The following is an 18,054-nucleotide window of genomic DNA, read 5'->3' as shown; positions in this document are numbered from 1 at the left end:
CGCTTCTCTTTAGCCATTCCATTTTAAAAGTAGCATTTTCCCTTTTCTCCTGACTCCGTTTTGGCCAGAAATACGATGTAGAATGCTGTTTGGTGACTTTTGGCTGATGCATCCAGACTCTTATGCCTTTGGAATGTAGGGATGAGAGACTTTGTTTCCACAGAATCAACTGCCAGGCCTGACTCGCACTTTCCAAAGTATTTGTTGGCAGTTATTCGTGCTCCTTTTAACAGGGTTTTCCTGTTTTTTGAAATAGAAGTAGACCTGTGTTAAAAAAAATAAATAAATCTAGCACTAGTCTTTGCTGGGGTACTAGTTCCTGAATGGGTGACTCATGCACGTGTCTCTTGCTCAGTTTCTGCAGATATGAGAGGTAACTCCTATTACTTAACAACATACAATCTTCTTCTTAAATTGCCTCCATTTGCCCACCCCCACCCCCCATTTCTTATTCCGTGTTTTCTCTCTCTCTCTTCTTTTTATCTAAATCCCCCCAAGATCCTCTTCTTGCTCTGTGGATGATGTGCAGACATACTACATCTCTCTCTCTCTGTGGGCATGTGTCTTACTTGAGCTTTGGAGAGCAGACAGTGCCATCAGGAACTTTCTCTTTACTCCCTTTGATAGATTTCTTCAAGAGGCTTACTACTGTGCTCTTTAATAAAGGAAGAGGAATGAGGAAGTGAGAAGGAGCTCTCCCACTTTTCAACATGGAAAGAGCAACTATCAGGCTACTTTTCTGGGCACAGATTTATTTGCACTTTCAAAAGAGCACTAGACCTATGGCCAAAAAATAGCCAGTGCAACAACTCACAGGCGTAGGGTGCCTCCACACGTCGGGCACCTCAGGCAACTTGAAAGTGTGCTAAAACTTGCATCTCAGTTGCAAGCTTGTACTCACTCAAGCCTGTTCCACCCCATGTTAAGAAGAAGCAGTCATTTTTCCTCCTAGCAGAGGATACAGGTAGTCCTCAACGTACGACCACAATTGAGCCCAATGTTTCTGTTGCTAAGTGAGTCAATAAATTTTGCTCCATTTTACAACCATTCTTGCCACAGTTGTTAAGTGAATCACTGCAACTGTTAAGTTAGTAACATGATAAGTGAATCTGGGTTCTCCACTGACTTTGCTTGTCCGAAGGTCACAAAAGGGGATCACATGACCCTGGGACACTACAATTATCCTACAAATGAATCAGTTGCCAAGGGTCCAAATTCTGATAACATGATCACAGGAATGCTGCAACAGTCACAAGTGTAAAAAAATGGTCATAGATCACTTTTTTCCCCAGTGCTAACGTAACTTCAAACAGCCACTAAACAAACAGTTGTAAGTTGAGGACTGCCTGTACTCATTGAGAGGAAAAGACTGCCCCCCCCCCGCTCAGTGAAACCAGGGGGAATTCAGCAATCCTGCCAATAAATTGTTCCACATTAAAACTGTAAGGACAGGATTGCTTGCCAGCTTTGTTCCTGAGGTAGGATAGGGCTTGTCGTATAGGTAGGATAGGCAGCACAATTTATATTGACACACTTGTCTGCTGACTTCAAACAATAAGGAGAGCTGCCAAAGCAATGAGAAATTTCAAGGGTAATAAGGCTTTTCCAGGGTTTATTCCTTAGGACCGTGGTGGCGAACGGCACGCGTGCCACAGGTGGCACGCAGAGCCCTCTCTGTAGGGACACGTGTGGTCGCCCCAGTCTTAGGCCTTCGGGTTTTATAAAACTTTTTTGCTTTAGGTCTCCACCGCCATGTGCAAAAAAAAAAGGTTCAATCAATCAATTTCAACTTCTTGCGGGGAAAAAAAAGATCTCACAAAGTTGGAATTGATTGAACTTTTTTAGTCCCACCCAGTCTGCCGTTACCACCGCAGCCATGCCCACCCAATGGGCCACGTCCACCCGGCACCCGACGATACATAAGTGGGTTTTGGGTTGCAGTTTGGGCACTTGGTCTCTAAAAGGTTTGCCATCACTGCCTTAGGAGCTGTTACTAAAGACTGAATGTATTCTGTGTATTAAAGATAACCTGCATGACCCAAAGGAGAGATCCTGCATGAGCACTCCTAGGCCTCCTGCTTCCTAGCAATCTCTAAGAGAAAACCAAATGCTGTCAGTTTTCTGGCAGGGAACAAAGCCGGTTCCACCTTCTTTTTAGGCTTACTTCCAGATCTGCAGCACATGGTTTTGCTACACACACACACACGTCATCCCCCAGAATGCTCAGTAACATAAGGAGCTGCCAGGATCAACAACTGAGGAGAAGCCATACAGGAGCCATCTCCTCTGACTTTCTGCTTGTCTCCATTAACCTGATGCAAGGGGCAACTCTCCCAACAGATTGTCATAAATCTCTTCAAAAGATCTTAAAGAGATCTCTGAAAACATGAATCTAGTATAGTATATGCCTTGGGCAAATCATTTTAGCTTTCTTCCAGCTTCCAACAAAATAGATGAGAGAAAAAAACAGATCTCTGCTCTTTTATTTGAGAAAAACAGACACGACTGTAATAATTTGCTTTCAATTATTGTAAAATCTCATTCTCTAAAGATGTACAGTAGCAGTTTCCCTTTTAGTAATTGCTGTATTCAGAAAATGAAGGTTGTTGCTTATTAGCCAAATTCCTTGAATGCAACTCTTTCCCATCACCTCCCACTCTAAAATAAATGATCTTTTTGCCTAGCAACTACTTATTTTGACTATCTTCCTCCTGGGGACTGCTTCTGTCATGGTTACTTCCAACATATTTCTTTATTTCATGTTATTTTAACCTGGGAAATACCACAACAGGCGTGGGAATGAAGTCAGACAAAGTAGCCTAGACAAGGCAGTCAGATTCCTGAAATGAGACCCATCTCATTGCTATAGCTGATCACCTTGTCTGTGAAAGTGGTATATCACTTGCCAATGACTGGTAACAGAAGTAATCTTGGCAAGGTCTTAGAAAAGATCTTATAGGCTTGTTTTTCCTAATCTTAAAAAACCTAACAATATTATTAAATTTCACAATACCACTTCACATTAATAATCCCCAGCACATCATTGGATCTACTAGATCAGTGATGGTGAACCTTTTAGAGACTGAGCATGCTTTCCAGAAGCTGCTTTTCAATACTGTTTATTTCTCAGAGCTTTCAAGACACTGAATACAAGCCAATTATGAGGATTTGGACTAAAGGTAATGAGATGAAATAAATACCTTGGCACATATTATCTGAGCAAAGCGTATCCAACAGTGGAGAAAAGCACATTTAGACAGGAAAAATCAAAGGTACAAGTACAGATTGGGTGAGAGCTGGCTTAAAAACAGTAATTGTGAGAGGGACCTTGGAGTCCTAGTGGACAATCACTTAACCATGAACTAGCAGTGTGCAGCCGCCGCCAAAAAAGCTAATACAATCCTAGGTTGTATAAACAGAGGCATAGAATCAACTTCACACAAAGTATTAGTACCGCTTTATAAAATCCTAGTAAGACCATACCTGGAATATCACAAAAAAGATGTTGAGAGTTTTGAAAAAATTCAGAGAAGAGCAACTAAGGTGATCAAAGGCCTGGAGACTAAAACATAGGAAGAACGGCTGCAGGACTTGAGTTTGGCTACTCTAAAGAAAAGAAGAAATAGGGGAGTCATGATAGCAGTATTCCAGTATTTGACGGGTTGTCACAAAGAAGAGGGGTGTACGTTATTCTCCAAAGCACCAGAGGGCAGGACAAGAAACAATGGTTAGAAATTGATCAAAGAGAGAAGCAACCTGGAATTAAGCAGGAACTTCTTGACAGTGAGGACAGTTAACCAGTGGAACAGCTTGCCTCCAGAAACTGTGGGTGCTCCATCACTGGAGGTTTTCAAGAAGAAAGGGACTAGACAGTCACTTGTTTGAGATCGTATCATCCTGCTTGAGGATGGGGCTGGATAGAAGACCTCCAAGGTCCCTTCTAGCTCTATTCTCTTCTATTATACAATGACCGCAGTATTGAGCATTCAAAATCCTATTGGTTACAAGCGGTTTAGAAATAGTGCATGATTAGTTTTTTGTCATTCTAATCTAGTAAAAACTTCACACACAGAGACACACACACCAAAAAAGTTTGAGATATTATGAAGTGCTCACTTGACTAATTCTCAAACCAGGCAGGGAAGGAGAGGCGTAGCAACCTCTACATCACAAGATGCCAGTTTTATGATATGAGGCTTAACATCTAAAATCACAAGAGGAAGTTCTGCTTTCTGAGATTTAGGGCAAGAAAATTGAATTGTCTAGGGATCATGTGAGTGTTGGAGCATAAGTTGTTGAACCTCCTTATGGAAGGGCTCTTATGCAAATCAAATTCAGGATAACCTGCTGGTAGAAACTGAAATTGAGTAGTCAGTCATTGTGCCAATCACTAAATCTAAGACTTTTCTTTTATAGTAGGGCTGCCCTGATTTGATGTCCTTCATTTCTGTTATGAAGCCACTTCTGCTTTGAAAATAAATTCTGAATTAAAAAAGGCAAAATGTTTAATAAATGCTTGAATAGCTAACCATTTTAGAAGATTGAAAAATCCTTGATCCATGAAACAGCAGTCATTATCTAGTTAGAAGTCTGGTCCAGGAGAATTTGGATAAATAAAGATACAAGAATAAGAGTGATAGCATCATAGATTCATACAATTATATATACATGTGTGTATTTGTCTGTGTGTGTATTATTCAAACCTGTATTAAAATAATAAATATAGTTGGAAGGGATCTTAAAGATCCCTTTAATTAACTCCCTATTCAGGATTCACTAGAGCATCTCTGACAAGTTACTATCTAGCTTGTTTAAAGATGTCTAATGAGAAATAAACTAGCACTTAATATGGCAGCCAGTTCCATGGGTTTACATTATGTCAGGAAATTCCTCCTGATGATGATCCTGAATATGCTTCCTTGTAATTTCAACCAACTGATTTTGGTTTGTCCAAATGGGGCTGTTGAATCCGTTCCTGGAAGCTCTGCAAGTTTGGATGAGGAGGAACCATCTCCAACTAAATCCTAACAAGACTGAATGGCTGTGGATATTGGGCCCACCAGGTTCTAAAGACTTTCCATTCATACTCTTGGATCAGGTGTCCCTTCTCCACTCCTAATGGTGTCCAATCTGGGGATCCTCTTGGACTCACTGATTTTGCTTGAAGAGCATGTGGCAGCTGTGGCTAAAGAGGCCTCTGTTGGGTACATCAGTTGCACCCTTTCCTAGGCCAAGAAACCCTTCAGTAGTCACTCATGCTCTAGCCAGCTGAAAGCTTGGCTACTATAATGTAGTGTAAGTGTTCTTGAAAACCCCAAAGAAGCTTCAGCTGGTCCAGAATGTAACAGTTCAGGCTGTGATGGCAAATCTTGATATGCCCATATGATATCTCTGCTCCATGAGCTCCATGAGCTGCCAGTCTTCTTCTAGATATAATTCAAGGTTCTGATTATTATCTATAAAGCCCTACAAGGCATAGGGCCAGGTTACTTGAGGGGCTCCTATCTCCCATGGTTTCTTCCTAGTGATGGCAGAGTTGGCACACTCCAAGTCTTTTCAATTAAACAGTGTTGTCTATTGGGACCCAGGAAGCATGCCTTTCCTGTCATGGTCCCTGCTCTTTAAAATGAGATCCCCTTGTGGAAATCCACATGGCTCCACATTTTGAAGATCTGGCTGTATTCCCAGACCTTGTATGAGATAATTGTGGCCCCTTGGGTAAGCTTTTTATTTTTGGGTTTTTTTTGTTTATATATTGTGTCTAGATTTCATCTTGGGTTTGGTTTGCATTAACTTTTAATTTATTTTTTGTGAACTGACCAGAGTCAGTTGGAGTTGGGCAATGTCAAATTGAATTAAAACAAATAACTAAATGATTACATTCTAGAAGTCTTTTGCATCTAGTACCTTCTTGATATGTCAAGACTCAAAATTCCTAGGACAGATGCTAATTAGGAATTCTAGGAATTGGGGGTTTCAGACATTCATGGAACTTTTTTCTAAGGACCACATTCAGTGCTGCTGTGTAGGCACAACACATGCTTTGCTAATTATCTATTCACATTCTGATTCCTATTCATTTCAAACCCTCTTGATTTTGATATGGCCAAAAACTGATGATACATTAACAGTAAAGTTAGAGAAAATGTGGTTTCTCAAGGCTTCATTGAGGTCACTCATAATCCTAAGAAGCCTTGTAACATGGCACAAAAACCAATAGAAACATCTGCAGAAGCAAAAGAAAATGAAATAAAAGGCAACCATTTAAGCATACTTCCAATGCTTCAATTTTTCTATTTTTATTAAGCAGTCATAGCAACCTGCTTGCAACAGTGTTAGATAAATCCTACTGAATGCAAATCATAAGTAGCATTGACTATATTAGTCCAAAATATCAAGGTATAGATAATAAAACATATTTATCAAATGTTTTTAAAATGAAAGCCTGCTTAATGGGAAATAAGGGGCTAGTTTATTAGGCAGTTAAAACTAATTCAGGCATATAAAATTAGTTGTTAATTTGTACACAGGGATATCAATTTAGGATATAATTAAGAATAAGGGAAAGAAACTAATTAAGTACTTTCCTCATTGTATTTTTCCCTTATTGAGTGGTGACAATTGCCATGAAGTACTGATCTTGAGATTACCTGTAATTATATATTAAATAGAGATGTTTTGTACATATTTAATAGGAGTATTATAAAACTGAAAGAGACATTTATTGGGTCTAATCCCGTTATTTTATTTTAGAATTCATTCCATCTTACTTCCCTGTATTCCTGCACTCCAATGTTTCTCAACTTTAAGATGTGTGAACTTCAACCCTGAGGATTTACAAGCCAGAATTCCCACACATTTTAAAGGTTGAGAAATACTGCTCTACACCAAAGTAAGATTGAAGTACATTTTCCAGGTAGAACTTCATTCAGTTTCCTTAGGCAATACTTACATACTATAATATGGCTGGCTTGAAATTCAAATGAACAAAACTATTTCTAGCACATAGTTAAATTATGGAAATTTGCTGCTTTGAAAGGTCTTAGCCAAATTGCGGAGGACCAGAGCCTAAGCAGTAGCTATTGGTCATGATAGATAAATGGACTTCTTGGTGCCCTCTAAAGCAGTGTTTTTCAACCTTTTTTGGGCAAAGGCACACTTGTTTCATGAAAAAAATCACGAGGCACTCCACCATTAGAAAATGTTAAAAAATTTAACTCTGTGCCTATATTGACTATATATAAAGTAATTCTCTTGAATAGGAATCAAATAAACACAAATAAAGTATTTTATAATTACTTTTCAATTTTTCCCACGGCACACCAGGCAACATCTCGCGGCACACTAGTGTGCCGCGGAACAGTGGTTGAAAAACACTGCTCTAAAGTAAACTAATGAGAAGAACCTATTTTCTCTTTGAGGACTTTTTAAAAATATTTACCAGCCATAAATAGAGTTGTGGACTAAATGGTGCTTGATTGATTCCAGAAGGAATCTTCTGAATTTCTTAAGCTGATAAAAATGCCTGAGTTTATTTTAATCTTCATTTATATTCTTCTGGTTTGTTTTTAATTTTGCGCTGTATGTTTGACATTTAGATCCCAGCAACAAAACAACAAATTGACCGGACTTCATGAAATGGCAGGTTCTCATTCATTACCTTTACTCAAATGGAATACAGCATTAGAAAATGTGAACACTGACAAACTAAATTTTAGAATAATAGAAGAAACCTAGAACTTGAAAGGGCCATTCAGATTAGCCCACCCTCCTGTCCAGTGAAAGAAGCATCTCTGATAGATCAATGCTTACTTATGTCGAAAGGGGAACCCACCTCAGAGTATTAGGCTCCATTGTGGAACTGTTTTGTTAAGAAGATTTTCTTGACATTCAGATAGAATCTGACTTTTTGAAACTTAAATCCATTATACTTTGGCACACTGAGATGATACAGAACTTATCTTGACCTTCTCTGAGACATTCCTTCGGGTATTTGAAGCAGGCTATCATATTTCCACTTTTTCATTTCTCTCATAGGAGATTTTAGTTCCTTATCAACCCTATTGCCCATCCCCAAACCTCCTGTTTCTCTGAAACCTAAACATGGACGCAGTGCTTGAGGTCTGGACTGACAATAGAAGTATACAGTGGAACATACACTTCCTATAATTTGACAACCATTCTTCTGGTGCTGCAGACTGACATTGCCTTTGTCTTTTTTCACACTGCTGACGCATAAAGTTTGCAATTAGTTACTGTTCCAAGATCTTTTTATAAATACTGTTACTAAGCCAGGAACGCTCATTTTACAGCTGTCTATGTTTGTTTTTTCTTAAATAGACGTCTTTGCCTTTGCCTAAAAATTTCTATTATTATTATGGTTGGTTGCACAGTCAAGTAGATGTTGAGGCTGGATTTGGCATTTTTGTCTACCTATCAAGTCCTTCCCAAGGACCTGAAACAAGCGGATATTGTTGTTTAATAATACCAAAAGTATTATCACAGATTGTAAGCTGTTCCAAGAAAGCTGCCTTTTGCAATTGACTGATCATAATTATTTTCAGTATCAAGTGATGTTCCAGATGTTTTGGGTTTACACCCAATATGGCTATTACTATTGGTACTCTATTTGCTTTCTTTTGCCACAATCATTCTAATTCTATTTTCGGATTTTTATATATTGAGGTTTTCTCCAGTTCCTTTTCTTCTCTTCTGCTGTCTCCAGTGACTGCCACTACCACTATCCAGATTTGTTTTGTCTTATGGACAATTAAGTCTGGGGTGTTATGTGGCAGGTGCTTCTCTGTTTGAATTGTAAAAGTCCCAGAGCACTTTAACTTCTTCATTTTGTATTACTTTGTGTATTTTGTGGCACCGCCAATTCTTTCTTGTAGGCAAATGGTATCTCTAGCAGATACAGGTAGTCCTCAACTTACAATTCATTTAGTGATGGTTCAAAGTTAAAATGGCACTGAAAAAAGTGACTTATGACCATTTTTCATACTTATGACCATTGCAACATCCATACAGTTACGTGATTTACATTCGGATGCTTGACAACTGACTCACATTTATGATGTTTACAATGTCCCAGAGTCATGTGATTCCCTTTTGTGACCTTCTGACAAGCAAAGTCAGTGAGGAAACCAGATTCACTTAACAACCAGGTTACTAATTTAAAAACTGCAGTGATTCACTTAACCAATGTGGCGAGAAAAGTTGTAAAATGGGGCAAATTTACTTAAAAAATGTCTCACTTAACAAAATAATTTTGGGCTCAATTGTGGTTGTAAGTTGAGGACTACTTGTATACCAATGCACCATTAATGATGTTTGTATTTATTCACTGTCCAGGGTTTTGAGGAATGGATGGATGGCCTCATAAATCTGATAAATAAATACATACATAATAATAAATATATTTATTCTCTGTCTATCCCAGGCATGTCAAACTCACGATGTCACGTGATGTCGTGTAATGTATCGTGACTTTTTCCCCATTGCTGGCAATGGGGAGGGCACGGTTTAGTTGTGATGCATCTGGCCCGCAGGCTGGCAGTTTGACATGCCTGGTCTAGCCCATTAATAAAATTTCCATCCAGTGGGAGAAGTATTTGCAACCATATCTGATCTGCAGTTTCTCTACTGATTACAAGAAAAGCATTTGCATATTCACAACATAGCTTTGTGCAAACTGCTATGAATGAGACTGTCATTAGTGCTATTTCCTAATACTTTTATAATTATCTCTAAATCTTAGAACTTCATGCTATTGATGGCACCAAGGCAGGAAAGGAGGAGAGTAGTTGTGGAGATTTAAGAACGTCCAAATCAAAGAAAAAGTAGAACATACTAATTTGTTTTCAAACTATACTAGTTAATAAATAAAACAATTGTCCAATACATGTTAATTCAGGTATCACAAATTAGCTAATAATGTTCATGAAGAATATTAGATTCTTCAGGGACTTTAATCTCATTTTTTCCACCTTGGGAATAGCTTGCCTTGACTCTCTTCAGTATAAAAGGCAAAGAAAGAGAAAGTCTGCCTGGTTTCCTGCAACAACAGAACTTTAATAGTACTTTCAGAGTTTGTTTCCTGATCTGGTCTGCCTCAAAGAGTTAACAATATAGATTTATAAACTTAAATATGATGTAGAGCAATGTTTCTGAACCTTAACAACTTTAATGTGTGGATTTTAACTCCCAATTTCCAATTCCGGGAGTTGAAGTCCACAAATCTAAAAGTTGCCAAGATTGAGAAACACTGATGTAGAAAAAATAGATTATTTCCTAGTGCATATGGTATCCAGTAATGGAATATTGTTTCAGATGGTGGATTAGGACCTATTTTCTTTGGGAATTCTTTGGGAGGTAAAATCCCACACACTGTCTAGGACCAGGGGTGTCAAACTCAATTTCATTGAGGGCCACATCAGCATTGCGGTTGCCCTCGGGGGGCCGGGTGGGTATGGCCTGGGTGGGCGTGGCCTACTGGGTGGGCGTGGCTAGAGTGTGTATGGCTTACTGGGTGGGCATGGCCAGCTCTACATTGTTCGCATCAAGGGTGCCTATGGGGGCCTGGGCAGGAGTGGGACAGATCTGAGGGTCTCTGGCGGAAGGAGGGTCTCTGGGCCAGGGCCGAGGCAGTGGGGGCCGTTCCCTCACTGTTTCCAGGATGGCTTCACGGACCGCATGAAACCACTTCGCGGGCTGGATCCGGCCCCCGGGCCTTGTGTTTGACATGTCTGGTCTAGGTTGTATTGAACTGCCAGAGGAAATGAAATGTAACTATTGTCACTATCATACGATGAAGTTAAATAATGGGAATTTCAGGAAAGAGAAAAAGGAATGACTTCTTTGCACAGTTCATAATTAAAATATGGAATTCCATAGCACAAGATGTAAGGATATATACTAATTGTGCTTTAAAGGCACAAGGAACACAGGGGGTAATAGATGCTGGTCATAATGGTTATATGCTTTTCATAAAGGTTTCATAAAGGCAGCAAAAGTTTCAATATCCATTGCCAAAGAATATGTAAAAAAGATATTGAGACTCTAGAAAGAGTGCAGAGAAGAGGAACAAAGATGATCGGGGGACTGGAGGCTAAAACATATAAAAACGGTTGCTGGAATTGGCTATGTCTAATTTAATGAAAAGAACGACTAGGGGTGATATGATAGCAGTGTTTCAGTATCTCAGGGATTGCCACAAAGAAGAAGGAGTCAAGCTATTATCCAAAGCATCTGAAGGCAGGATAAGAAGCAATGGATGGAAACTAATCAACAAGAGAAGCAACCTAGAAACTAAGGAGAAATTTCCTGACAGTTAGAAAAATTAATCAGTGGAACAACTTGCCTCCAGAAGTTGTGAATGCTGCAACACTGGAAGTTTTTAAGAAGAGACTGGACAGCCATTTGTCTGAAATGGTATAGGGTTTCCTGCCTGAGCAGGGGGTTGGACTAGGTCATCCAAGGTCCCTTCCAACTCTGTTATTCTGTTATTCTGTAATATAAGTAAATATGATGCTATTGTAGTTGTATTCCTTTGTGAGTTTCTGATTGCCATTGGTTGCTGCAAACTGTTGGATAGGATAATGTTTTGTTCTGATACAGCACAGCTCCTATCGAATCATAGAATAGTAGGGTTGGAAGGGATCAAAAGTCATGAATAAGAAAATCAATTAAACTAGGCGTAAGAGGTGGCTTCCAAGCTGTTTTTAAAATCTCCAGAGATGGAGAACCCACAACCTCCATAGCAGACTATTCCACTGTTACAGAAATATTACTACCAGGATTTTTTTTCCTTACATTTAAAGAAAATCTAGATAACTATAATTTACACCCACTATTCCTTGTTCTTGTATATGTGGACAGGGAAAATATTCCTTGGCCAGTTTCTCTATAGCTTTACACTATGTACCTGAACACAGCACATCCCTTCTTGTTTACTTATGAATGTGGCATTTATTATTAAAAAAAACCCTGAAACTGTGAAACCAAATTTGTTTATTAAACCCAGATTCTAGATTTACTAGACGTTTTTTTGCAAGTTAGAAAATAAGTAACAGTGTTAGGTCTTTTCAGATGATAGAGCTTTCAAGTGTATGTGTGTGTGTGTATTTCTTGTATGTACAAAACTAGCTCATTATTTGTAGCCATATTTATTTCCAAATTTTTTATCCCCAAAGTATATATTCCCCACGTTAGATAGTGAATCACAAAGATTGTATAAATATTTAAATAAATACTATAGTTCTAAAATAATTGGAATAGCTTATTTCTGTCACAGGCATTAGGTTTTGAGGTTGTAGAAACCAATCATTTTTGAGACAAAAATTCAGCTACAATATGTGGAAATAATCTATAGGGTATCAGCTATAAAAACGTATTGTCCCCCCACCCTCTGCACGTGTGTGTTCATGGATTTGATTTTTTCTACATTCAATACAAGCTGTTTCTACAGATTGTTTCTTCTCTATTTGTTAGAAAACACCGTTTTAGGTATTGAAAACTTCATTTTTGCCCTGGCCATGGTACTGAAACAAGGAAGGAATTTTGTGGGATTTATTAATCTTGGTTGATTTTTTCAGATGTCTGTCTGCTGTTGCTTTTATTAGCAGAAACCCTGAAGGGGTGAAGGGTGGGTGGGGGAAAGAAAAAGGAGACCTTCAAATGTTCCAATTCTGCCAGGATGTAACTTTTGCATTCCTAGGATGCTAAAAGGAGACTTTGTAGATATTCTGGGTGAATTATAACGTTGCTAATGCAATTAAATAAAGAGAACTCTAATCTGAAACACAGTCTGAATCCATATTGTATAGTACATATGTCATGTTTATGCAGCATAATCCAAGATTGCATCAGGAACTCAGGTTCTGCTTTTCAGAACAGAGAGAATTCTTGGCAAGCAATTAAAAAACACACAAAGAAACACACACAAATACACATATGTATCATCCCTACGTGTGTGTGTGTGTGTGTGTGTGTGTGTGTGTGTGTGTGTGTGTGTAGGGGAGGGCCTGTCAGAAATCAGTGGTGCATGTTTAGTACTGTCTCTTTAATTGTTCAGTCTGCTGTCCCTGGAGCCCCATCAATTCTGACAGAGGTGGGGCTAAATCTGGATTAGTTGTAGAAAAGCATGTATGAGTAGCTCGTTAACTGTTTCCTTACCAGACACAGAGACAAAGACATAAAGAAAATCTTTGAACTAAGATGTCTTATAATGGAAGAACAAGAGGCAAAATCCTCTGAAATAAAAGAAGCTAACACCTAGGTTGTTTTGGAAGCTCAGGAAGTGCAAAACAGTCTTTATGAATCAGGGGTCCAAAGGTTTCTCCAATGCCTGTGGGTCCCTTCCCTCCAAAGGTGGAACCTATTGTGGGAGGAAAGGGGCAACCTCATATTTGGACAAAACTGCTCCTTTGCATAACTCAGCTCCAATATATTACAAATCCCAGTGAAATGGCTGCAGTATGCTGTATATGCATGGCTGTGCAAAATAAAGATCAGGATTCCCAAAGGGAAATGCCTCTAGCTTCAACCTTTGTAACAAAAGCCTGAACAGAATAGCTCCAAGAGCAGATTTTTGAGTCCAAGAAAAAGCCTGGCACTTACGAGTACTGCAGTGTCAGAAGTAAAGGGCTGGTCAGGGATAGTGTGACCCTTTCACAAATCAATGCAGAATCTCCAGTCCTAACATGCCTGCCTCCATTCCTTTACCTGCAAATGATTCATTTTTCTATAATGTTCTCTCTCTTCCCTTTCATTCAGAAGCCTAAACAAACAAGCTATCAAACAAAAGCTTCTCCAAATACATCATGGAAATCTCACCTGCAAATCAGACCGACACATTTACTCCCTTCCACCCACATTTGCCAAATATTGTTGCAATGGTAGAAACACAGAGACCAAACATGGACATTTGCTTCAACTCTCCATCTCCAATTGTTACCCCAAGACAAAAAGCAGCCAGATTTCCCCACCCAGCCCTGCCCCAGCCTCATAATCTCAACACCCTAAAATGTGAGGGGAATCTAGTAAGTCCTTCTTCAGTCCCGCAAAGCATTTTACCTTCTGTGAGCTGAATGATTGGGTCCAATGATACAGAACCAGCCTGTCCTTGGACCTGAAGGCAGGGTGTGTCGGATCCTGATTTTCCTCAACCTCCCTGGATTTGCCTGCATCATTCTCCAGCGCTGAAATGGGCCACCAGCTGCAGTTTGTGGCAGTAATATTGTTGGGAGTCGCCATGACAGCCCCAGATTACAGAAGAAGAGAAGAAAAGGAAAGCTGCAGCTGCTGTATGGTCAGACCATCCGATGGTCATAGAAACGCCTTTGTTGTTGGAGCCAAGAGGGTGGAATTTCATTACTCTGTCTGGACTGGCATAGAGAGCCCAGGTCAGCAAGATCCAAAGCAGCTCTGAGTGAAGCTGTGCTCTCTATGCTCCTATACAACCATGAAAAGGATGCATGAAAAGAACACTGATGCGCTGCATTCTGCCAATGACAAACACAATAGACTCTCTCTGCCACCTGGCGACAGACTTGGGAGTCAACATATAAGCGGAGAGAGTGCATTTTGTAATGCACTTTTTGATCAGAATGACTTATGGAGGGTGTAGATTAAAATGTCTGAATAAGCAGGTGTCCAAATGAATAGAACTGCTGGAAATGTAGGATGTCATTCTAACATTCTGATGAGATCCAGAATACTGATGTCTGATTCTAAAGACTAAATATTCAGATTATGAATACTTTCTGCTTAGTGAAAATTATACTGTCTGGCTAAGTTGCAATGCAATTTCGCAAGATTTTTTTTTAATATTCAGATTTCCAGCTCTGTGTAAATAAGATTGGGGCGCCAATTGCATGAACTTTTATGTAGGAACCTCTCAGCAATACATTCTCAGCAATTTCCAGCCATGCAAACTAAATGGAACCACCACGCTTAGAGGCAATGTATCATGAATTAGGGAAGAAGAAAGAACTAAGAATAGTTATTTCTTTTATATCATGCTTCAAAGGTTCTGGAGGCATCTGACTCAGCACTTTTAGAATGACTTTCATCTTAACTAAAAAGCTGAGATAATTGATATTATTAATGTGATAAATACTCACTATATTGTGGTCATAGTTAACTATGTGAATCAAAGCTGATAGGCTAGTCTTTAAAAAAATACCTTACTTTCTAATAAGCAAACATCAAAATGAGTAAAAAACCCCAAACTTCACCAAATTCTGTGCTAGTAAAGAGTCCTTAACTTAAAGATCCTCTCATTTCAGAAATACTGTTAATGGTCATACTTGTCTTCAGAGGATGGGAGTTGTAGTCTAATATTGCTGCACTAATCAGAGAGATAATCTACGGCTTAGAGATGCTCAGCAAGCTTTATTTATTTATTTATTTTATTGACTCTGCTTCAGCCAAACTAACAAATGGAGCATGAAATTCTCAACTGTATTAAAGATCACTCAGAATTAAAATTGCGTAAGAAAATATCCCTTTCTGGTCAAGCCATATCTTATTTCAGATGCAGAATGGAGAACTTTCAGGGCCTGGTTTCAACAACCAATTTTAATGTCTGCTTAGTCATAACTTGGTAATCTCAAGTTATCTATCTATCTATCTATCTATCTATCTATCTATCTATCTATCTATCTATCTATCTATCTATCATCTATCTATCTATCTATCTATCTATCTATCTATCTATCTATCTATTCTATCTATCTATCATCATTATCTATCTATCTATCTATCTATCATCTATCTATCTATCTATCTATCTATCTATCTATCTATCTATCTATCTATCTATCTATCTAATCTATCTATCTATCTATCTATCTATCTATCTATCTATCTATCTATCATCTATCTATCTATCATCTATCTATCTATTTTGTGCCTTGACTCCTAGAGAATGTGTGGATTAGTCCCTACAGTTTTGGGAAGTGGTTTACCACTGCCTTATTCCTAGGACTGAAAGAAAGTGACTGCCCTTAACCAGTACACCAAACTGGCTTTCTGTTTAGGATATTATTTTTATTTATTTAAAAAAATGTATTTTAAAACTTTTCAATAAAAAAAAAGTATGGCCACCCACTCATGATAATTCAAAGAAATAGCATCCCAAATACAAAATCCAATAAACCCTGGTGTGCAATATATTACCCTGAGGTGCCCAGGTTCGTGGGGCTTTTGAAAGAGTACCAAGGTGGAGGTAGTGTTATCTCCATGGGGATGGTGTTCCACAGGGAGGGAACTATCATGGAGAAGACCCTTCTTCTTGGGACCATTAGATAAATCTTTTTAATGGAGGGGACAGTGACCTACACTGAGTCTCTGCTCAGGTGGGTCAGGTGGTTGTAACTGGGAAATGACAGCCCTTCAAATTACTTGTCTCCAAGCTATGCAGGGCTTTAAAGGTGACAACCAGCATCTTGAATTGGACCTGAAAGCAAATCAGCAATGAATGCAAGAGGAGTGACACATGTGCAAATGTGTCTAGACTTGTACAGAACCATATACTGTAGGCTGCCGCATTTGGAACCAACTGAAGCTTCCAGATACTTAGCAAAGGCAGCCCAATGTAAAGCACACTGCAGTAGTCAAGAGAGAAGGGGACTCGGGCTAGGTTATATTTTTCTTAAAATAACAATTGTCTAACTTGGCATTACTCCTCAGGAATTGTTTGCCATCCATCTATTGGCCATAAACCAAAATTACAATGGGGAATTATATGGCTCCTAGGGAATGGAATGGGACAACTCGCCACAGTCAACTTGTCACGGGACAACTCTCTGCAGGATAATTCAACAATTCAATTGTTTAAAATGATTTTAAAAATGTTTTAATTTTTGTCATTCACATTTCATTTTGTCCTTCCTTTGGCATCTTTTCTTTAATGATTGTATTCCACTATTTCTTCAATATTAGTATAATTCTTGTCCCGTGGCAAGTTGTCCTGTGAATTGGCCATGCCAAGTTGGCTTGCAGCGAGTCATTCCACAGCAAATTGGCCACAGAAATTTGGCTATGGCGAGTTGGCCCTGGTGAGTTATCATAAACCCCATAGAGCAGGGGTCTTCAAACTTGGCTCTTTTATGACTTGTGGACTTCAATTCCCAGAATTTCTCAGCCAGCATATACATGCAAGTAGAAAGCTTTGAATCAACAACTGGTCAGCCTAAGTCTTTGCTCTACTTTACCCTATTGTCAGAATGGCTGCTTTCTAGAGTTGGCAACCCTGTGCTGCTGAGGTCAGTCTTCTTGAAGCAAAAGAAAATATGAGCGAGAGACTAGAAAATCTGACTTGATAGCTAAATTCTCAATCCAACTGAACAAGATAAGTCAAATGTGAATGTACTCAAAATATCATAAAAAGACATAAGCCTTTAATGGGGTAATTCATTGCTGTCCTGATCAGTGTAGTTGGCTACCCACTGAAGATATTTCTTATTTCAGGATCCATACCGAGTTCCTTTACTCTGCTATTTATTTTTGCTGTTCTTGCCTTTTTCTTCATCGATCACCTACTAAGGCAGACATGTCAAACACATGGCCCAGGGGCCAGATCCGGCCTGTGAAGTGGTTTCATGTGGCCCCCGAAGCCATCCTGGAAACAGTGAGGGAACGGTCCCCGCTGCCTTGGCCCTGGCCCAGAGACCCTCCTTCTGCCAGAGATCCCCAGATCTGTCCCACTCCTGCCCAGGCCCCCATAGGCACCCTTGATGCCAATGATGTAGAGCTGGCCATGCCCACCCAGGCCATACGCACTCCAGCCACGCCCACCCAGTAGGCCACGCCCACCCTGGCCATACCCACCCAGCCCCCCAAGGGCAACCACAATGCTGATGTGGCCCTCAATGAAATTGAGTTTGACACCCCTGTACTAAGGTCTTCATATTCTCAGGTCCAAGGATACCAGAAACTAATCCACTGAATTCTTCTGCAGTAGGAGGAATAAGCATCCATAAAAGTTAAGAGGGACATTAGTCAAGGTATCATACAACATCTATGTTTATCAGATGGTAAATTTGACAT

At 39.4% G+C, this 18,054-nt stretch overlaps 1 protein-coding gene across 1 annotated transcript in view; it reads right to left on the bottom strand.

Moving 5' to 3' along the window:
• GDAP1L1 (ganglioside induced differentiation associated protein 1 like 1) overlaps positions 1-18,054 on the bottom strand; it is a 46,130-nt gene that overhangs the window by 27,411 nt on the left and 665 nt on the right. The gene's annotated exons all lie outside the window — the stretch shown is intronic.

The sequence above is a fragment of the Vipera berus genome (assembly GCF_964194415.1).
Source record: "Vipera berus genome assembly, chromosome: 3".
In the NCBI taxonomy this organism is placed as follows: Eukaryota; Metazoa; Chordata; class Lepidosauria; order Squamata; family Viperidae; genus Vipera; species Vipera berus.
Note: the sequence above shows the minus strand (reverse complement) of the source record. Positions and strands in the feature narration are given on the sequence as shown.